Source organism: Cervus canadensis, chromosome 27, assembly GCF_019320065.1.
Source record: "Cervus canadensis isolate Bull #8, Minnesota chromosome 27, ASM1932006v1, whole genome shotgun sequence".
In the NCBI taxonomy this organism is placed as follows: Eukaryota; Metazoa; Chordata; class Mammalia; order Artiodactyla; family Cervidae; genus Cervus; species Cervus canadensis.
Window position 1 is genome coordinate 22,780,098 of NC_057412.1, and position 20,676 is coordinate 22,800,773.

At 43.3% G+C, this 20,676-nt stretch overlaps 1 pseudogene; it reads right to left on the reverse strand.

Annotated features, from left to right (window-relative positions):
* Window positions 1–17,065: 17,065 nt before the first annotated feature.
* LOC122428658 lies at window positions 17,066–20,189 on the reverse strand (annotated as a pseudogene).
* Between the last annotated feature and the right edge of the window lie 487 nt (window positions 20,190–20,676).

Consider the following 20,676-nt stretch of genomic DNA (forward strand, 5'->3'; position numbering starts at 1 on the left):
GGCCTAATGCAAATGTGAATTACTGAATGCCACTGAACTCATCACGATGCCCAGTCACTCAGTCATGTCTGACTCTTCAGTGACCCCATGGACTGTAGTCTGCTTGGCTCCTCCATCTGTGGAATTTTCTAGGCAAGAATACTGGAACAGGTTGCCATTGAACTATACACATGAAAATGCAAAATTCAGGGAATTGCCTGGTGGTCCTGTGGTTAGGACTTGCTGCTTTCACTGCCAGGTGAAAGTTCAATCCCTGATAGGGGAACTAGGATCCTGCAAAGCTGTACAACAAGGCCAAAAAATAAAAAGACAAGATTCAAGTTATATATAATTTATGACAATTAAAAAAAACTTATCAATAATATAAAAATGATTACAGCAGAGTCTTAGACAAAATATTGGTCCTCTTGAGCATGGGGCCTTTTGTGATTGCATATATTGCATGCCCATGAAGTTGAACTTTAACAAACAGGAGATAAACCCTTGTTATATTAAGGCATTAGGATTTTGGTGTTATTTATTATAACAGAGTAATTGAACATATCCTGACTAATAAAGAAATGAAGAAGGTTTAACTGAAGAAGTGACTTCCTAAGCTAATATCTAAAGATATTAGGAATTAGCCAAGTGAACAGAAGAATACTCAAGGAGAAGAAATTACATATGCTAATACCATTTCTCAGGAGAGATCATGACAGAAACAGTATATAAATAACCTGTTGTTGTTCAGTCGCCCGTCATGTCCAACTCTGCAAACCCATGGACTGCAGCGTGCCAGGCCTCTCTGTCCCTCATCATCTCCTAAAGTTTGTCCAAGTTCATGTCCATTGCATTGGTGATGCCATCCAGCCAGCTCAACCTCTGTTGCCCTCGACTCCTTCTGCCCTCAATCTTTCCCAACATCAGGAACTTTTCCAATGAATCAGCTGTTTGCATCAGATGACCAAAACACTGGAGTTTCAGCTTCAGCATCAGTCCTTCCAAGGCATATTCCAGGTTGATTTCCCTTAAGACTGACTGGTTTGATCTCCTTGCTGTCCAAGGGACTCTCAGGAGTCTTCTCCAGGACCAAAGTTTGAAGGCACCAATTATTTGGCATTCTGCCTTCTTTACAGTCCAGCTCTCACAACCATACGTGACCACTAGGAAGACAATAGCCTTGACTGTACTGACCTTTGTCAGCAGAGTAATGTCTCTGCTTTGCAACACACTGTCTAGAAGCAATCGTCTTCTGATTTCATGACTACAGTTACCACCTGCATTGATTTTAGAGCCCAAGAAGAGGAAATCTGTCATTACTTCCACCTTTTCCCCTGCTATGTGCCATAAAGAAATGGGGCTGGTTGCCATTATCTTAGTTGGTTTTTCTTTTCTAATTTAGTTTTAAGCTGGCTCTTTCACTCTCCTCCTTCATCCCCATCAAGAGGCTCTTTAGTTCTTAATTGCTCTCTGCCATTAGAGTGGTATCATTCGCATATCTGAGGTTGTTGATATTTCTCCCGCCTATCTCGATTCAAAGTTGTAACTCATCCAGCCCAGCATTTCTCATGATGTATTTGGCATATAGGTTAAACAAACAGGGTGACAGCAGACAGCCCTGTCATACTCCTTTCTCAATCTTGAACCAATCAGTTGTTCCATACAGGGTTCTAACTGGTGCTTCTTGACCCACATACAGGTTTCTCAGGAGACAGATAAGATGGACTGGTATTCTCATCTCTTTAAGAGCTTTCCACTGTTTATTATGATCCACACACTCAAAGGCTTTACCATAGTTGATGATACAGAGGTAGATGTTTTCCTGGAATTCCCTTGCTTTCTCTATGATCCAAGGAATGTTGGCACTGTGATTTCTGGTTCTTCTGCTTTTTCTAAACCCAGCTTGGACATCTGGAAGCTCTTGGTTAGCATAATGCTGAAGCCTAGCATGTAATATTTAAAGCATGGCCTTACTAGCATGGGAGATGAGTGCAATTGTCCGATGGTTAGCACATTCTTCGGTACTACCCTTCTTGGGAATTGGGACGAGGACTGACCTTTTCCAGAGATACCCTATTTGTTGGATATTTCTATTTGTTCCTCTAAAATACTCTTCACCATCCAGCTTTATGCCTTAGGAGTTGGTCTGAATGCCATGCTAAGTCACGTCAGTCGTGTCGGACTCTTTGTGACCCCATGGACTGCAACCTGCCAGGCTCCTCTGTCCGTGGGATTCTCCAGGCAAGAATACTGAAGTGGGTTGCCATACCCTCCTCCAGGGGATCTTCCTTACCCAGGGATTGAACCTGCATCTCTTAAGTCTCCTACATTGGCAAGCAAGTTCTCTACCACTAGTGCCACATGGGAAACGGATCTGATAAGCTACAACAATGGATTCCCTTATCTCTGGCTTATACTTTTTTAGTTTTTGGCCAGTGGGGATCCATAACCAAAAACAAACAAACTAACTAAAGGGAGGATAAAGAAGTCAAGATATTCATTTTTCTGACTCCCTCTCTGTGGGGTTACCTCAGGCGATGTATTTTCACAAAAGGTCTTTGTTTCTCTCTTTTCTAATGAGATCTCTCTTTCCAGTTTTCATAAATACTCTTGTCTCACAATGTCTTTGGTCCTAAGGACAGTAGCACTTTGGGGGTGTGATTTCAATCATATATTTATACATAGTTCACTTATTGAGACCTTTTGAATTCTCTTGTTTTAAAAGTTGTCATAATGTTTCCACTTGGGTCCAGTAGTGATGGTGCCATTATCAGAGAATACAAGGATGTGTACGGTTTGAGATATGGTTAGAGGCAGTGTGCAGATCACCCATCCAGATTCATGTGGATATTTTAAGCAGTTTTGTTTATCATTTTTTAAAAGGTATTTATTTATTAATGGCTGTGTTGGGTCTTCATTGTTGCACATGGGTTGTCTCTAGTTGTGGCGAGTAGGGTCTCCTCTCTAGTTTTGTGTTCTGGCTTCTCCTTGCAGTGGCTTCTCTTGTTGAGGAGCACAGGTTCTAGGGCTTGACGGCTTTAGTGGTTGGGGCATACAGGCTTAGTTGCTTTGCAGCACATGGAATCTTCCTGGACCAGGGATCAAACCTGTGTTCCTCACAATGGCAGGCAGATTCTTAACCACTGGATCATCAAGGAAGTCCTGTTTATAATTTTTTAATTTAAGCCACTGAAGTACATGTTGGAGGCAAGCCATAAACATAGGGACACTTGGGAGAAGATAACTACTAGTACATATTATGTTTGAAGCAAACAAGTACATAGACTCAGGTTCAGTGGATATACTAACCCTTGGACCCTACATGGTTAAACCCATTTTCTTCTATAAAGTCAAGCACAAGACTCTTGTCATTACTCTGTAGAGATTAATCACAGTCCATATGAGTAAGCGAATAATGTAACCAATTCAGAGCCTTATCTACAGGAGAACAAAAGCGTATAATCAGTCTAAAAGGACAACCCTGAAGGTAAGAAAGCACATGTTTTTAGGTTTTAATCATCTCCAAACTATAAGTAATTACCTGTAATTTCAGGGTGAATTTTAATTGCATTACCTGGTTTATAATTTTCTCACTCTACAAAGAAATTCACATTATACTTATTTTATAGTTAGGAAAAGAATTATTAAAGCTACCAGTGGAGCCGTAGGTTTGTACCTCATTGTAGCTAATAATGCTATCTAGTAAGAATACTCTGAATAGTAATTTAGTCATATTATCTGTTTCTGTCCAGTCATGCCTATTTACTAAGCCCAAGAAATATGTTTCTTTTTGGTCAGGTTCATGTTTTAGGCTTCCCCAGTGGCTTAGACAGTAAAGAATCTGCCCAGCAATGCAGGAGACTTGGGTTTGATCTCTGGGTCAGGAAGATCCCCTGGAGGAGGGCACGGCAACCCACTCCAGTATTCTTGTCTGGAGAATCCTATAGACAGAGGAGCCTGGTGGGCTACAGTCCATAGGGTTGCAAAGAGTTAGACACGACACAAGTGATTTAGTACATACGCACACATTTTCCAAAAAGTTGTTTATTTATACCGTCTTTCTAGGAACTGAATTGTGCTGCCTCTTCAACGCCTTTCCACAGATCATATATTGAAGCTCTAGCTCCCACTGTGACTGTATTCAAGGGTAAGACCTTTAGGAGATTATCGTTGTCTAGTTGCTAAGGCATGTCTGACTCTTTGTGACCCCATGGACAGCAACACACCAGACAACTAAGGTTAAATAAGATCCTTTGGGTCAGGCTCTAATCTGATATGATTTCTGGTCTTATAATAAGAGGAAGAGCTTTTTCTCTCTCCACGTGCTGCAGAGGAAAGTCCACATGAGGATGCAGGAAGAGAGGGGTTGTCAGCAAGCCAGGAAGAGAGCTCTCACAATGGACCACATCTACCAGCACCTTGATCTGGGACTTCCAGCCTTGAGAACGAAGAAAATAAATTTCTGTGATTTAATCCATACTAGCTTGTGGTATTTGTTATGACAGCCTGAGCTGGCTGATACAAACTTCACTTTAAAACTATAGATAATAGAAAAAGAAAAAAAAATCCTGTTTCTCCTACCTTAATACACCCTATGTAACTTTTGTCTTAAAAGCTAATTGGATCTCTATCAGTTTGGGTCAGAAGCCTGGACTGGGGAGATAGAAGCATGAATAAAATAATGTCGTGCCCTGGCACTGCTCTGCTCTCCTGTTTTAAAAGCCAGATGGCTAATGGTGCTACCGCAGGACTCTCGTGAAGACTATTGCTGTCATATGAATCACTTGGCAGTAGCTTTCTTCCCCTTCACCAGTTGCCAGGGCAACTCAAGTATTGATTGCTGTCTTTTTGCTTCTATGAGTTCCCTTTGCTCCATTTTCTGAGTTTGCTGAGATATGTTTATAGGAAGCACTATGTGGAGAGGCGGGGTGGCAGGGCGGGGGTGTTGCTTGTATATATATTCTTTTTCACATTCTTTTTCACATACACTAATCTGACACATGTTTATTTTTTCCCCCCAATATAACTAGTGGACCACTGACCATCTTTGGACTATGTAAATTCTTTAACAAAAGTAGATCTGACCTTCACTGTACTTTCTAGGATTACTCATGGGTTTTCAGGGCATGTGGCCTGCTAAGACTCTGAGATAGGGTATAAATAATCAATGGGAAATGGTAATTCCCACTTTGTCTGTCAAAGTATAAGTCCTTTATTTAATTGCAAGTAAGAGATATTTCCTTACTTTATTTCCTAAGCTTTATTTCCTGAACAAAAACACTCACTGCTAACAGTGTATTTGTTTATTTTCCTTATGCTCCAAGCTCTCATTTAAGCCCATCCAAAGCAATGACTAAGTATAGGATTAAAAATCAAAGAAACTTCTTCAAGCCCTGGCTCTGCCACTGTCTAGGTGAACAGATTTGGACATTGTCATTTAGCTTTTTTTTTTTTGCCTCATTAATTCATTAAACATTATTCAAGGACACACTGTTCGTCAGATGCTATCCAGTGATAGAGAAAGAAAAAATAAACAGAAACAAATGAACAGAAAAAGGAATGTAAAATCGCCCAGTCCTAGGAGAATTTAAAGCCTTTTGTGTGCTAAGTTGCTCAGTCGTGTCCAACTCTTTGTGACCCCCATGGACCGTAGCCCACCAGGCCTCTCTGACCTTGGGGATTCTCCAGGCAAGAATACTGGAGTGGGTTGCCATGAATTACCCAGGGATTGAGCCCAGGCCCTCCGCATTACAGGCGGATTCTTTACTGTCTGAGCTGCCAGGGAAAACCTTGCAGGAAAGAAAAAGCATCACAGTTAAGTCCAGTTGACATCAGCCTGGGACTCACAGCCTGCTTGGGTATAAAATGTGTGGTCCATGACCACTGCACCAGGTAGTCACTCTTTAGAAGTAGCAAAGAGGACAAAAGGTTAGTGTTTGGGTTGCAGGAAAAGGGGGCTTTCTGGGTGGCTCAGTGGTAAAGAACTCACCTCTCAATGCAGGAGATATAAAAGATGTGGGTTTAATCCTTGGGTTAGGAAGATTCCATGGAGAAGGGAATGGCAACCTGCTCCAGTATTCTTGCCTGGAGAATCCCATGGACAGAAGAGCCTAGCGGGCTACAGTCTCTAGGGTTGCAAAGAGTTGGACAAGACTGAAGCAACTTAGCACACTGGCAGAGAAAAAAAGAGAAGAGAGAGGAGGGCCACAGAGGAGAAGCTGGACTGTATAGACATCTGGTCTTTTGCAGGACCTTGGGGATGAATCTGAGCTGCAGCCTGGAGAAACTTGAGACACTAAAGTGGATATCGCTGCTTTAGTTGAGAGCATCAAGTGACTCTGTCATGTTACTGGTTTGGCAGGTTTGGGCTGCCCTAGATTTTGTACCCAAAGCAGGACCTCATTCTCTCAAGAGGAGGAAGACTTTGTGGCAGGTAGAGAGGGAGATGAGAAACTTATCAGATCCAATAAATACCCAGAGGCTTGAAAATGTTAGCAATTGAGACCTGAGTGCTCCGGGGCAGCAGCACCCGGAGGCAGGGATTCATCCTTTCATTTGTGATGTCCACAGTGTTTGAGAAATGGGTGAGTGGTCTTTGCAGGATCATTAATACAAACGGAACTGAGGTAGTGAATGAATATGAATGCTAATACAATCTCTGTGTCTGTGGAACCTGAATGGGGATATGAAGGTTACATACAGAATTGTTGCTAACATATAGAAAGTACCTGGGGCTTCCCAAGTGGTGCTACTGGAAAAGAACCTGCCTGTCAATGCAGAGACTGGGGTTCGATCCCTGGTTGGGAAGATCCACCGAAGAAGGAAATGGCAACTCACTCTAGTATTCTTGCCTGGATAATCCCATGGACAAAGGAGCCTGGCAGGCTATAGTCCAGAGTGTAACAGAGTCAGACATAACTTGGCATGCACGTGCAAAAATTAACTAATGACTGAGGGTACAAATAGCTATGAGGTCATTTCAGTTCAGTTCAGTTGATCAGTCTTGTCCGATTCTTTGCAGCTCCATGAACTGCGGCATGCCAGGCTTCCCCAACTCCCGGAGTTTACTCAAACTCATGCCCATTGAGTCGGTGATGCCATCCAACCATCTCATCCTCTGTCGTCCCCTTCTCCTCCTGCCCTCAATCTTTCCCAGCATCAGGGTCTTTACCAATAGTCAGCTCTTCTCATCAGATGGCCAAAGTATTGGAGTTTCAGCTTCAACATCAGTCCTTCCAATGAAAACCCAGGACTGATCTCCTTTAGAATGGACTGGTTGGATCTCCTTGCAGTCCAAGGGACTCTCAAGAGTCTTCTCCAACACCATAGTTTTAAGGCATCAATTCTTCAGCACTCAGCTTTCTTTATAGTCCAACACTTACATCCATACATGACTACTGGAAAAACCATAGCCTTGACTAGATGGACCTTTGTTGACAAAGTAATGTCTCTGCTTTATAATATGCTATCTAGATTGGTCATAACTTCCCTTCCAAGGAGCAAGCGCCTTTTGATTTCATGACTGCAACCACCATCTGCAGTGATGTTGGAGCCCCCCAAAATGAAGTCAGCCACTGTTTCCACTTTTTCCCCATCTATTTACCATGAAGTGATGGGACCAGATGCCATGATCTTAGTTTTCTGAATGTTGAGCTTTAAGCCAACTTTTTCACTCTCCTCTTTCACTTTCATCAAGAGGCTCTTTACTTCTTCACTTTCTACCATAAGGGTGGTGTCATCTGCATATCTGAGATTATTGATATTTCTCCTGGCAATCTTGATCCCAGCTTGTGCTTCTTCTAGCCCAATGTTTCTCATGATGTACTCTTAAGGTTGTGGAAATAATAACTCTTGGACAGTCTGAGGGAGGAATCAAGAGGAAAGACTATAGTTGATCATTTTCTTAACGATAGAACAAGACATTTCACACAAGGAAAGAGGGGATATTTCATTTCAAAATGGCCAGTATATGAAGAAACATGGAAAAATAATGATGGCACCTTGAAAGAGTGCATTAGTTCAGAATGTTCTCCACCGCAAGTACTAGAAAACCCAGTGACCATATTTTAAATGACGAAGTTGCTTTTTATGGCATAACAAGTAAGCTCACAATAGGTAGTTGGTGCATATGATTCAGGGAATGAATTGTGCAACCTTATGATTGCAAGGTGGCTGCTGCAGCTCCAGCTTTCACACATATTCTTTAGTTAAGATGAAGAGGAGAGACAAATGTTATACCAGGCCTCCTCCTTTACCTGTTAAGATAAAGCACTGCTAGAACCTTTCCTCCCTTCTCCTATGACTTAAGCTAGTTCTCAGCCTGGATATACCATATTTGTTCTCTTTCAACCCTTCTCCACTCCCCACATCTGTAAGCAACAAGGCATTCTGGGAAAGCAAATACTTAGCTGAGAACATTGCTGTGTTATAAAACAACAACAACGATAAAGTAGTCATTAGGAAGGATAAAAGGATGAACAAACAGGGAAGAGGGAGAAATGACATGACATAGTCTTTGGGATGGAAGATGGGGTGATTCTGAAAGGAAAGGTAAAGGCCTCTTGTTCTTTGGTTCTTTGAAATACACAATAGTCTAATCTTTTAACTTTACGATTCTATAAGACCCCTTGTCAATAATCCTTAATAGTTAACATCCTTATTCGAACATGAGCAACTGTCTCCTGCTTGTTCTGCTTTCCTTAAAGTTCAACAAATGTAGAACACAGAATTATTCTTCCTCCTCCTCTCCTATCACAGCCAGTGCCAGATCTTTTGCCACGTAAAAATGACCTTAACTATAAGCAGCCTGTGTTTAAGAGAATAGTATCTGTGATGGATCCAGCATCCTAGAAGAATAATGGGTCAAGTAAAGTACCCAGAGGCAGGAAATTCTGGTCAAATCCCACCACAGATGAGCTGTGCCACTTTGTGTAACTCTTGGGGTCTGTGCTGGTGTCACTTAGAGAATTCTCAAATAATAGAATGAAAAACGGTAAAATTCTAGACTCCCTTTTAGTTCTATGGTTATTTCTCAATTCACTTCTTTAAATTCCTCCAAGTATGCACATCCATTATGACTGTTTTCTTTTCTTTAAAGGACTGATCTAGTTACATATAATGGGGGGAAAAAAATCAAGGCAAAACATTTCCTTTATTAGGAGATTTACGGATTTCTAACTTAGCTAGATTTACCATCTTTCTGCTGCTAATGATTTTGCTGTAAAGAAGCTTATTAAACAATAACCCCCTTAGTTTGAGGGTCATGCATTTATATGAAGGCAGTCCCTCTTATTGCTCAGTCAGAAGTTTTGAAGTCTTGGGCTTTGGGGTAATTCTCTTGTTTCCTTCAGCGCACATTTCTGCCCAGGATGCTTAGAGCCGCCGCCTTCATGTTCCTAGACAGTCACAAATATCTTTAAGTGTCTGTCAGGCATGACTGTGCTTATAAGAATGAGGAGGTTGGCAATTGAATTCAGGGAAATAATGACCTCTCTGTCATTTATCATCAATATACCCTTGACAATACACATACAGGCGCTCTGCTGGACACAGATGCCAAGCTAGGCTCCTCGACTAGCATCCTAGCAGCTTTGTTGTTATTGCTCTTCTTGGATCACTTCCCTTATTTAATTTTGGCAAGTTACCAAAGTTAAAGAAGATACTTGCTGCTGTTGTGGCCGAGATCAGCCCACTTGTCAAACAAACGGATTGTGAGATTTTCGGGGAAATTGCTCAGTGCCAGGGACCAAAGACAACAATGCTCAATGATGGAGGAAATCTTTATTGCTGTGAGTGTGGAGCATGCTGTTTTTACAGGAGAGCTGTGACATTTTTCTAACTGGATTGCATCTGCACTTTTAAAAGACAGACAACAGGAGTATCACCAAAGATAATAGAATCTGAGGCTGGAAAGCCTTCATATTTTATTAGGGCAGGGCTGCATTGATTCCATTTCCTTAAGTCACTGGAGTGTTATTTCACATTCTAGTGTCTGCATAACTGTATTGCCTTTGTTTCTCAGTTCCATTTAAAATTCCCTGGCATATCAAGGCTACTGAATGTCAGTGAAGATAACTATCAACATGTAATAACTTCCAACTACAGGAACGGGTAGCTTGAAAACACTTAAATGAGCAGGTCTTTCTGTAATAAGCAGGAGCCAAGGGACGAGAAATTAACTCTAACCACCCTGGGTGTATGTCAGATTTCATTTGGGTTTTGACTGTGCATAGACATAGGCATCTATCATAGACAATCAAGCAATTGGAGTAGGTTCCAGTGAAAAATATGGCTCCATAAACCAACTGGGAGACCCATAGGTTGCATCACAGAAAGGCTTTATATCAACTAGCCTCAAAAACCTGTAGGATCTGGGGAAAGGATAGTAAGGAAAACCTCAGTGCAAATTTAATTTAGTATCTTGCTTAGAATTCCATTCTTGTTCTCTGTGTAACTAATGATAAGAAACTTATTGAAGCAACAATTTACTGTCACCCTTTTTATATACTAATATTTTGTCTGGTTTTTAAATATAATTTTATTTATTTACTCATTTATTTTTGCCTGTGCTGGGTCTTTGTTGCTGCTTGGGCTTTTCTCTGGTTGCAAGTTCTCACTGCCTTGGCTTCTCTTGTGGCAGAGCACAGGCTCCAGGGCACAGACTCAATAGTTGTGGGGCATAGGCTTCGTTGCTCTGTGGCATGTGGGATCTTCCTGGATCGGGAATTGAACCCATGTCTCCTGCATTGACAGGTGGATTCTTTACCACTGAGCCATGAGGGCAGACCCAACTGTCAACTTTATTGCTTCTCTAAGTTTCCCATGAGGCTTCAGTCAGATGTTGGTAGGGTCTGGACTCCTTTGAAGACTCAACAGGAAATAAAAGAGCTCTTCTTCAGCCCCATGCATATCGTCTTTCTGAAATGGGACAACTTAGGGCCACCTAGGCTTCTTTCTTTCCATGCCACCTCCTCACATGGCTAACTTACGTAGCCACAGAACATGGCATCCTCAGGAAGCTGGCCCTCCCTGGAGCACATGTTCTGAGAGACCAAGATAGAAACTATGAGAGTTTTTATGACCTAGCATCAGAAATCAGACAGTATTCTTTCTGTCACATACTCTTTATTACAAGTGAATCACAAGAGTCAGCCCAGATTCAAGTGAAGGAAACTATATACAGGGGCATGAGTATTAGGAGGTTTGGTTCTTTGAGGTCCATCTTTAGAGACCAGCTGTTGTTGTTTGGTCATTAAGCTGTGTCTGACTCTTTGTGACTCCATAGACTGCAGCATGCCAGGCTTCCCTGTCCTTCAACATCTCCCAGAGTTTGCTCAAACTCATATCTATTGAGTCAGTGATGCCATCCAACCATCTCATCCTCTGTCTCCCCCTTCTTCACCTGTCCTCAATCTTTCCCAGCATCAGTGCCTTTTCCAATGAGTCAGCTCTTCACATCATGTGGCCAAAGTATTGGAGCCTCAGCTTTAGCATGAGTCCTTCCAGTGATTATTCAGGATTGATTTCCTTTAGGATTGTCTGCTTTGATCTCTTTGCAGTCCAAGGGACTCTCAAGTCTTCTTCATCACCACAGTTTGAAAGCACCAATTCTTCGGTGCTCAGCCTTCTTTATGGTCCAGCTCTCACATCTGTACATGACTACTGGATAAACCATAGTTTTGACTATACAGATGCAAGGCACAAGCTACCAGAATCTTTAGTTCATTAGTTAAATGAATTATTATATCTTAAAGCATCTGCCTGCAATTGCAGGAGATACAGTTTCAGTCTCTGGGTCAGGAAGACTCCCTGGAGGAGGAAAATGACCACTCATTCTAGTATTCCTGCCTGAAGAATCCCATAGACAGAGGACTTGGTGGGCAACAGTCCATGGGTTCACAAAGAGGTGGACATGACTGATCACAAATACAGTATGTGACAAGCACTATACTAAGTACTTTAAAATAAATTTTTCTTTTAAACTTTCAAAAATCCAATGAGTTTGATATTATTAGTTTCTTAATTTTACAGATAAGGTAATTGATTCAAGCATTTACTAATGGAAATTCTATAGCAAACCGTGGTAGAATTCTGAAGTGGTGTCATGACCTCTACTCTATAGGGTTACTCTTGTGACTTGTTCTGTTACTTGGCAAGGGGACTTTTCAGATTTCATCAAGTTTCCTAATCAGCTGACCTTATTATAAGAAGATGTTAACTCCAACTACTTTGTGGGCATGTCAGATTTAATTTGAGTTATGACAGTTCATAGATGTAGGCATTCATCTCTGATGGTCAAGGACCTGGAATGTGTTCGAATGAATAATCAGTCTCCATAAACCAAATGAAAGACAAATACCCTATGTTACAGAGAACCTTTTATCAACTGGCCTCAACAATCACATAGGAACTAAGTTCTTGTATAATAGGGGACCCTTACATAACCACACTAGAAGCAGAAGGGAAAGTCAGAGATGAGAAACTTATGAAAGATTCCAAGGGTCATTGCTGACCTTGAAGATAGAGGAGGTGGTATGAAACGACTGTTGAGCAGACTTTAAGAGCTGGGAGACTGCTGGTCAACAGTCAATGAAGGAAACAGGGATTTCAGTTCTTAATTTTCAGGGAACTACATTCTGCTAAGTACCTGCATGAATTTTTGTTTAAATTTATTTGGCTGCATCAAGCCTTAGTTGTAATATGCAGGATCTTAGTTGCGTCATGCAGGATCTTTCATTGAGGCACACGAATTTTCTACTGGTAGTGCATGGGCTCAGTAGTTATGGCACTTAGTTGCTCTGCAGCATGTGGGATCTTAGTTCCCCAACCAAGTATCAAACCCGTGTCCACTGCATTCCAAGGTGGATTTTTAACCACTGGACCACCAGAGAAGTCCCACTACATGTATGCATTTTGAAGCTGGTTCTTCCCAAGAGTCTTTACATGAGAGTTCAGTCTGACTGACAATTAGATTTTAGTCTTGTGATCCATTATGCAGAGAACTCAGCTAAACCTGCCTGGTTTTGAACCTACAGACCTTGGGCATTGTTTCAAGTCACAGATTTCTGGTAGTTTTGTAGGTAGCAATTTTGTAACAATTAGGTAACTAATTTGGCACCTGTGAGACTTTTCTTGACATCACACTCTTGCTCAATGTCCATTTTTTCCAAGTCTTATTCTACTACCTTTGCATCAGTTTTTTTTCAGTGAATTATTTCTAGTAACTCCATTTCACACAAATCTTGTCTCAGAACATGATTCTGGCAAGTTCAACATAATATAGCTGTTAACAAAGGTGGTATAGGAAATAGATAGCCAGAACAGAATTCTGGAGTGAGGTCACTTACCAGCCATATAGCAATTATGAGTGAGTCAGCTCTTCGCATCAGGTGGCCAAAGTATTGGAGTTTCAGCTTCAGCATCAGTCCTTCCAATGAATATTCAGGACTGATTTCCTTTAGGATGGAGTGGTTGGATCTCCTTGCAGTCCAGGGGACTCTCAAGAGTCTTCTCCAGCACCATAGTTCAAAAGCATCAATTCTTCTGTGCTCAGCTTTCTTTATAGTCCAACTCTCACATCCATACATGACTACTAGAAAAACCATAGCTTTGACTAGACAGACCTCTGTTGGCAAAGTCACATCTCTGCTTTTGAATATGCTGTTTAGGTTGGTCATAGCTTTTCTTCCAAGGGGCAAGCATCTTTTAACTTCATGGATGCAGTCACCATCTGCAGAGATTTTGGAGCCTCCAAAAATAAAGCCTCTCACTGTTTGCATTCTTTCCCCTTGTATTGTTTCCCCACACTGTCTTACAATTACCAAAATGTTCCATTTGGCAAACTGGGATGGGAAGAAGGAGGAAGAGGGTGTATTGGCTTAGGCAATACCTCTAACATTTAAATAATATAGGGGAATCTCTTATTTTTAGAAATGTGGAATTAGTTGCTTTTTTTCTGGGTGTCAGTTATGAAAAGAAAGCAAATGACAAGCTCAGGTCAATCAATGACAACCAAGGACATGATATGAAAGTGAAAAGGCTTCCATGGCATCACTAATAGAGACTCTCATCACCTGTAGCCAGAGAGTAGACCATGCTGAAGATCAGGCCCAGAACTTGAGAGTAATATAACAGAGCTACAAAGAGTGATGAAACCACAGCCTTGGCAAGTCTTTAAAGTCAAAGAGAGAGTGGGATCCTATGAAGTGTTATGGAAATATTTGAGTGAATGTACTTGAATATGTTGAGTCCAAGATTACCTTGAATCTTCTGTGTCTTCAGAAGTGACTTATGTACTATTGCTTGAGGATAGCAACACTTCCTTTCCTAAAGACCGTGCAGAAGCATCTCTTTGCCTGAGATCAGGCTGCAAGTGTGCTGTCGCTATAGTCATGTCTGACTCTGCAACCCCATAGACCGTAGCCCACCAGGCTCCTCTGGCCATGGGACTTTCCCAGCAAGAATAGTGGGGTTGGTTGCCATGCCCTCCCCCAGGGGTCTTCCCAACCCAGGGATCAGCCTCTCATGTCTCCTGCATCTCCTGCATTGCAGGTGTTTTCTTTACCACTGAGCCACCAGGAAAGCCCATGGTCATGCTGAAATCTCCAATAGAACTACACCTCCTCACTGGAACACCAATAACTAAGGTCAAGTCCTAGGATGGTCCAACTGGGAAGTACTGATTCTACTAAGGGAGGATAGGAGTTATTTACCAATGGAACAATAAGACCTAGTCGGTATGTAGCAACCAGAATCAAGAAAACTTGACTAGGACTTGAATATAATAGACAAAGTGAGTCATATGTAAAGCTGGCATGGGAGGATTGGATGATACTAGGGTCTCTTTCTTGAGATTCAGATTCAACAACTTAGCAAGGGTTTGGTCTTGATACATTGTTGAGTTGGCTCCTGGAAAGCTGGAAATAATAATGATCCACATTAAAGTAAAGTACCCAGAGATGGTAGAACTGACATTTGACAGAATGTTGAGGAAGGATCAAAAGTACTCACAGAGGTAGATATGCAAGAATATATCTATTATGTGAGCTCAAACAATCGACTAAGTAGCTACATTTCTTGAAAGGGCCCAGGAGACACTTTATTTTTTACTAAGAAAAGCACTTAGAGAGGAATCAGAGCTATGGCAACTCAGTGGTAGAACATTGGCTATCCACTAAAAGATGACATTAATAATAGACAATGTTGTGAACCTGAACTCTTGTTATAGGAATGATAGGTTTACAGAACAGCAGAAGCCAGGTGGAAGCATCTAACTATCAGACACAGGGTGAGTATATCTAATATTACAGGTAGTGAGGCTGCAATGAAAACCAGTTGACTCTGACCCACCAGGGTCTATCGTGATGGCTAATACACTACACCCTTCCTAAGAACTAGATATATGGACAACCAAGTAAGTGTAACTTAATATATATAATCAAGAAAGATTGAAGGCAGATAAACTGATATTAACCACCCCAGTGGAAAATCATTATTCTCCACCCAGTTTCCAGACCTTAACTTGACTGAAAAAGATACAGGTGCATTTGAGGAAGAATCCTGAAATGCAACAGGAATTCACGCAACCTTACCCAAAAGGATCTGTATCCATTAGGATAGGGTGAATATGCAGAACTTTTCAAAGTTGTTGGTTACCAAGAACCCCAAATCCCCATGTGCCCACCCATTATAGTGGAATGTCACATGGTAAATGAGATCCTTGTCCAATTCTAGAGGAAACATAGTCTTATCTTGTGGTCACTCCTCCTCTCCAGCCCTGAGATTGGTTTGTTTTGGGGGGGATTGCAGTTTATTTTCAGACACACTCAGGTTGTGGGAGGTGGCCAGCTGTCTCTATTTGCATCCCCTCCCTGCATTTAATCAAGAACTGCTCTCCCTGGACCTCTGAATCCCGCAGCTGTGCAAGATAGATGAGGCACTTGTACCCCACCAGCAGAAAGGGCTCAAGCAGGTGTGGGGTGCAGAGGGTAGAGGTTGGGGGCAGAGTTCAAGTATTCACAGTTCCCCTATGCATACTCTCAGATTACACTGTGCCCAGGCCACAGGGGATACTCCCAACCTTGGGATACTAGCGGTGTTAACAGCCCTTCTCTCACTTAGAATAGTCAAGATGAGCTCCCCACTCCCTGCCAACAACAAACCACAGTCCTAAACACTATAGTCCAGGTGAGGTGAGGGCCTCAGCACTCCTCTCATCCAAGACCCCTGCCTTACTTATCCGGAGCGATGGGGGTGTGGTGAGCCTCACTTGCGCTTCACTGGGGTGGGAGTAAGTGATAGCAGGTGAGAGGAAGGTGGGGCATGAGGACCACAGAAGGCAGGCTCGGCAGGTGCTGAGCTCTGGTCTATATCCTCCTCCACCCTCACGGCACACCCCCCACCCCGAATCTCTGAGAGCCCAACTGCAAACGCAATATGGGTCATGGTGGGGTGGTGGTGGGGGTAAGTGGGCGGGGGGTAGGGAGTGGGAACAGGGGCTGGAGCTGAGCAGTACCTCATCCCCACCCCCACCAGTCCTGTCCCTGGGGGACATGATGCTTAGGAAGGGTCAGGAACTGGGCTCTAGGCCCAGCTTTCAAGTTCTGCCTTCCAGAACTGCTGAAGTCTGGGGAAGAATAGAGCTACTAACCCCCACACCCTGGATATCCAGGCTTTAGGCAGAGTGGAGGGAATGGCGGGTGCCCTCCCAAGAATAATTAGAAATAACTAAAACCCTCAACAACTCCTTGGGGAGAAATGGTTCCCAGCCTCTTGCTTTCCCAAGTTATCAGTGTCCCCCACAGCCAGCAGACAGGGCTGAGGGGGGTCCCAGAAAGCTAAAGGAGGAGGCCACAGTCCCTCTCTGAGAGGGGCCCATTAGCACCATGCAATGGTGGGGCACCCCAGCAGTCTGGTGGACCCCTGGGCAGGGGCCTTCCAAAACTGGAGTGCCCAGTTACTGAAGCTTCCAGCGCTTTTGAGGTGGAGTGGGTGGGTTCCGGGAGGCCTGCAGGAGAGGAAGTGAGGGGAGGAGTCTGGGTCAAAGTCCACACAGAGGTCTCAGGATGCCAAAGGGCCCCTCCAGGAGTCAGGACTTGAAGAATCTTCCTACCACAAACTGGCCCAACAAAATATAGCCAGAACTATCGCTGTGTTCTTGATGGGGGCCGTTTCCCAGCCACCCCTCTGCTCAATCTACCCGGCAATGCAGTGACGCAACAGGAAGTTGGCCACAAAGCGGGTCACATGGCCGAGGAAGCCGGTCAGGCTGAGCTGGTAGACGTGCAGGGCCAGGCAGTAGCCAAAACCTGGCAGGACCACCACTCTGCCCCAGCTGATGCCGCTCTCAAACAGGTGATCTTGGTGAAATACTCATAGGTGCTCTCTTCTGTTGGCTGCAGGGGCTGCAAGACGGCCTGGAACTCCATGCTGTAAGGCCAGTTGATGTCATCCCGGATGATGATGGTGAGCTGGGGACCCACCTACACCTTGCACCCAGGGACAAGTGGGTCCCTAGCTTGACAGCTCTCCACAGCCCTGCCTGGGAGGACCTGGCCTTGTCCATATGGCCTTTCTCAGGTCCTCACCGAGGCCAGGGATGGCCCAGCAGGGTGGAGGACAGAGATCCTGAGGGGCCAGGAGCTGCTCCCAGGGTCTAGTACTCAGGTCTGGCTTCCAGGAAGGGGTGTCAGTGAATTCCTGGTGTCTGGATGCAGCCTCTGCTGGTCTGAGCCTGGCCTTAGGGACCTGAGAGGCTGCTGCAGACATGCAGGTGCCTAGTCCCGAGTTTTTAATTGGGATAAATACACTTGTATTGAGGGCATGTATGCATGCTCAGTCGTGTCCAGACTCCATGTGATCCCATGGACTGTAGCTAACCAGGCTCCTCTGTCCATGGAATTCTCCAGGTAAGGATAGTGCAGTGGAGAGCCATATCCTTCTTCAGGGGATCTTCCCAAACTAGGGATCAAACCTGTGTCTGCTGCATTGGCAGGCAGATTCTTTACCACTGAGGTAGGGCTACCTCTGGGAAGCACCATAATGATGGCAGACAGTAACTAATATCCAATCCAGTCTTGATCAGTGTAATTTGAACTCTCCTTCCATGTTATGTTATAGTCCAAGGAGATCCTGATGGTCTGGGCATTCCTGCCATATCACAGTCCTGGGCATAATGGGTTCTGAAAGACAGTGGCAAGAAAAAAATCTTCCCAAAAGACAGAACTTTTGGATTCCATCTTGTCTTCTATCTCATGTGGAGAAAGAAGTGGCCTGTGATAAGAGACATACTCAGATCCCTGACCGGTGGTAAAAGGCTTGGCTGGATGATCAGTGGCTTGGGAAGAGCAAGACTTGAAACAGAAAGTCTAGATCAAAGGTGTATAGTTGGATCCATGGGAGTCATCAGACTGTGTGTAGATTTTCGTAGACCACATTAATGCAAACCAGATGGGATGCATTACATAGGAGGTACTAAACCAGCAGATGGACAGAATGACTTATTTGGTATATGAAAGATACCCTCTGTACTCATTTTTGGCATTGTTCACATAAGAGACCCAAAAATGGACTAGCCATGAAAGAGATGATATATGAGTCCAGTAACATGGACTTATTCTGACAAATTTGATACAGCTACTGGAGGTGGTGGTGGTGGTTTTTCGCTAAGTTGTGTCTGACTCTTGCGACCCCATGGACTGTAGCCCACCAGACTCCTCAGTCCATGAGGATTCTCCAGGCAAGAATACTGGAGTGGGTTGCCATTTTCTTCTCCAAGGAATCTTCCTGATACAAGGATTGAACCCTGGTCTCCTGCACTGTAGGCAGATTCTTTACCAACTGAGCTATCAGGGAATTCCAGATATAGCTACTATCACTGCTGAATATCCAACTTGTCAACCAACTGTGATTCTGGGCTCTTGATATGTTATCAGTCTCAAGATCCATCAGCCACTTGGTAACAGGTTGATTATACCAGGGCCCATCCACTCTAGAATGGATAGTAATTGACAGATATGCTGATATGTGTTTTCCTTTTCTGCCATTAACGTCTTAGTTAGTTTTAAAGATGTACAATGTGTCTGATTTACTGGCATTTTATCTATATGATATCAGGCTTCCCTGGTGGCTCAGCTGGTAAAGAATCCGCCTGCAATACGGGAGACCTGGGTTTGATCCCTGGGTTGGAAAGATACCCTGGAGAAGGGAACGGCTACCCATTCCAGTATTCTGGCCTGGAGAATTTCATTGTCTGTATAATCCATGGGGTCACAAAGAGTCGGACATGTCTGAACGACTTTCACTTTATCTTATATAATATTTCTTCATGCCAAAGGATACAGTTTGCATAAAAGCTATTGTAATATATATATATATTTTGGCCACACTGTGCTGCATGTGGGGTCTTAGTTCCCCAGCCAGGAATAGAACCCACACCTCTTCCATTGGAAGCACAGAGTCTTAACCATTAACCACTGGACTGCCAGGGAAGTCCCAAAACAATTGTAATGTTGAGCATGTCTCAAAGGATCACTAGCTCTACCACTTTCTGTAGCACTCAGAGCGTGCTAGTCTGATACAATGCTGAAACGATCACTCAAAGGCATAACAAAGGTTCCAACTTACAAATACTACCTGCTTTGTTGCAGGATCCCTTTCAGATATGGTATATACCTTTATCCAATTTTCTCCTTAGTCTCTAATAATAAGAATACCTAAACCAGAAATGATAGGATGAAAGTAGAAGGGGCCCCACCCCTCTTGTCATCACTCCTAGTGACTCATTTAGAGACTGCATGCTTTCTGTCTTTTCAGTTTTAAACTTGGCAGGTCTACAGTTCTAAAATTATGATATCTGTATAGCCCATGGAATTCTCCAGGCCAGAATACTGGAGTGGGTAGCCTTTCCCTTCTCCAGGGGATCTTCCCAACCCAGGGATCTAACCCCAGTCTCCTACATTGCAGGTGGATTCTTTATCAGCTGAGCCACAAGGGAAGCCTAATACTGGAATGGGTAGCCTATTCCTTCTCCAGGGGATCTTCCCGACCCAGGAATGGAACTGGGGTCTTCTGCATTGCACGGATTCTTTACCAACTGAACTATGAGGGAAGCCCTTTTAAACTTGGCAGGTCTACAGTTGGAAAATTATGATATATACCTGGCCATGTTGAGCTCCTCCTTCCTGTAGACCAGCAGACAAGAAAGTTACCATATTGGCACTGGTAATTGACTCTGGCCATTATGAGGACGTAGAACTGCTTCTATACAAAGAGGCAGAAAGCAGTTTAGCTGAACCTCTGGAGATATATTACGGAGTCCTTAGAGATCTCAAGTCTGTTTTAACCATGAAAAGGTCAGAGTCAAACAGGGGCACAGTACCAAGGGCTCTGTCACTTGAGGTATAAAGATCTGTATCTCCCCACCACTTAATTAATCCAGGGCTTCGGAAGTGTTGGCCAAGGGTGAGTGAAAGGAGACAAAAGTTGCATATCACCTAAGCCTCAGGGCTAACTTTAGCAGTGCTGTCTGGTTGTAGCTTAACTTCGAGTCTTTCAAGTATTATTATTATTATTATTATTTTTAATGTTACCAAGCACCCTCTGAAGAATCAGTACATTGCATTTAGCGGGAGGGCTGAATGGATCTCACCTTGAAACAGGGGATTATAGCAGACACTGTGCTTCATATACATTTCCTGG